The 2,467-nt window shown below is 40.9% G+C and overlaps 1 long non-coding RNA gene across 1 annotated transcript; it reads left to right on the top strand.

Annotated features, from left to right (window-relative positions):
* The first annotated feature begins 423 nt into the window (after positions 1-423).
* LOC109892291 (uncharacterized) lies at positions 424-1,858 on the top strand. Its single transcript, XR_002255594.2, has 3 exons — positions 424-490; positions 647-740; positions 1,784-1,858. It is a non-coding gene; the product is annotated as an uncharacterized LOC109892291 (long non-coding RNA).
* The last annotated feature ends 609 nt before the right edge of the window (positions 1,859-2,467 follow it).

Raw genomic sequence — 2,467 nt, 5'->3', positions numbered from 1 at the left:
AACCACGCCAGCCCAGGAGAGTCTGAGACCAGCCACCCGGAAAGATGATGCAATCGAGGAGTATTTCTGTCTTTAATAGAGCCCCTTCAAGGGGGAAAACTCCCCAGTCATGTGAAATCCATACATTAGGGCCTAATGAATTCATTTCAATTGACTTAATGACTTATATGAACTGTAACTCAGTAAAATCCTTGAATTTGTTGCATGTTTTGCTATTATTTTTCGTCAGTAGTTAACAATGTTAATAATACCATTATGAGGCAATGTAAGACTTAATGTTATGTTCAGAAATGTGTAAGCCTAATAGCACATTTGTTAACATTTACAAAATGTATGCCAAAATGTTGTTTAAATAAAAATAGTTGTAGTTTTACCACCGTCCATACCTGTTGTTTTTTGCCGCCGTTTGGCGTCTCCAAACTCGCGCGCATGGGCATCATTACTTTCGGGCAAAGCACAGGCAGCTGGCGTGACTGGACCAACATGTAAAGTAGGTTTAGTTCTGTAGTGCTACACATTCACCAACTCTGTTTGAAAAAAAATCCCTTGTTGGTATTTTATGGAAATTTTAAACAAAGTTGTATAGGCATGACATGCAGCATTTTTTCCTTCTCACCTAACGATAAACATTTGCGTTTTGATCCAGAAATGTCTACAGCCCAGTCAGCTGCCCGTGATTTGCATCACGTTCATGCGCTCGAGTTTGGAGACGACCAGAAGGCGCCAAAACGTATCTTTAGGTAAATATAGAGGTACCAGTAAAATATATGAACTACAATTGGGCATGCGTTTTGTAAATGTTAACAAAATATAGGCCTATAAATGTATTAACATAAGGGGTAACCCAACTCCTTGATTTATACATAGGCTACTTGCCTCAAATCTGCCTGTCTAACCACTAGCTACTGTCGATTTTCAAACATTTCGACTGAGGTGAACAGCTTAAAAACAATTTAAGCTTGTCAATAAATAATATTTGACAATAATTGAGAAGTAGGCATATATGTGTTTTGTTTTAGAGAAAACATTTTGTGTAGGCAACATGGACTGACAACAGGCAAACTGTCCTAGTAATAGTTGTGGCCTAATTAAGCCCACAGATGGTTCTTCTTATAGGCTAGGTCTACTGAAGGCTACATTATCTAATGATTGTGAATATTTTCTCTTTCCATGAAATTCAGTAGTCAATATATGAAATAGACCTAGAACTATATGTGAATTTCTGTCTGTAACTTATGTGACTATAAGCCTACTTCTAAAACAAATAAGAAATGTATGCCATATTAAAGAAATGACATCTCAAGCTATTTTTGACCAGGGAATGAGAATAACTTTGCAATATGATCTTTCCACCGCTTTCCACCACAATGGTAGGGCAGTGGGGCCCCACTGTCATGGCGGAACAGTGATGGAGTGAGTGTGAGCCTGATGCTGGGTTCACACAGAGTGTGAGGGGAGAGAGAGGGATGGAAGAGAGAAGGCAACACTAGACAGGCGCTGCCTGGTGGGGGTGGCTCCCAAACCTGCTAGTGACTGATGATCGCACTAAACATGTAGCCTACAAAATGAGTTTGCTGAACAGCCTTGTCGAAGCCTCTCTGGCGTGACGCCAATAACACAGCTCAAAACCGCTGGATTGGGAAAAAAGACAGATCTGATCCCCATTACAGCTTTCAATTAAAGGGTTACTGTAACAAAACTGACCCTCTCTCCCTCAAGTCTTTATTTACCATAGCTGTAGGTGTTAGTGTTAGTAATTTGAGATCTTTCATGTGTCTTTTAGTTTGCAGGTGGACAATGAAATTAAACTGGACGTGGATGCAGGTCATGAATTCATATCAGCAAGATATTGGGTGAGTAAAAACAACAAGTTTTCTTCACTCTTTGTCATCATCTCTTGATGATTGGTTAAATCAGGTATGTTAATGACAGGGACAAAAGCTGACACATACAGCAACCCTTCTGGACCAGTGAATAACACGGGTGAATAACACGGGTATATAGTATTCGCAGCACTTTCGGCCCACCAGTGCAACAGTATTAGCATGATCTATTCCCAGCCTTTTTAGTGTTGAGGAAGCTCTCGGCGGTACAGCAGGCCCTGTAGGACCCACACAGCAGATGTACTGTATCACTGTACATTTTAACCTTGTTTACTCTTCAAATAAAAAATAGGGACCTAAGAAGTCACACAGGAGTAGTTCTCATTTAGTTGTTCGATCTCAATTTACCTTGGTAAAGGCACATGGCACACATGGGGATTTGAACACAGCACGTGCCAGACTCCTTGTAATTGGGTAATTGATCATCAATCAGTTCACTTGAGAGCAATTCAGGAGCCGGTGTAGCTCTGGTCCACTGGGACGGCAGAAGTCTTCATCACTATAGCATGGATCGGTTGGATGGTGGATTGGTCACTGTACCACACCAATTATAAGACAGTCAGTCAGGGGATATGATGCAGAGG

Source organism: Oncorhynchus kisutch, linkage group LG6 (genome assembly GCF_002021735.2).
Source record: "Oncorhynchus kisutch isolate 150728-3 linkage group LG6, Okis_V2, whole genome shotgun sequence".
NCBI lineage: Eukaryota > Metazoa > Chordata > Actinopteri > Salmoniformes > Salmonidae > Oncorhynchus > Oncorhynchus kisutch.
Note: the sequence above shows the minus strand (reverse complement) of the source record. Positions and strands in the feature narration are given on the sequence as shown.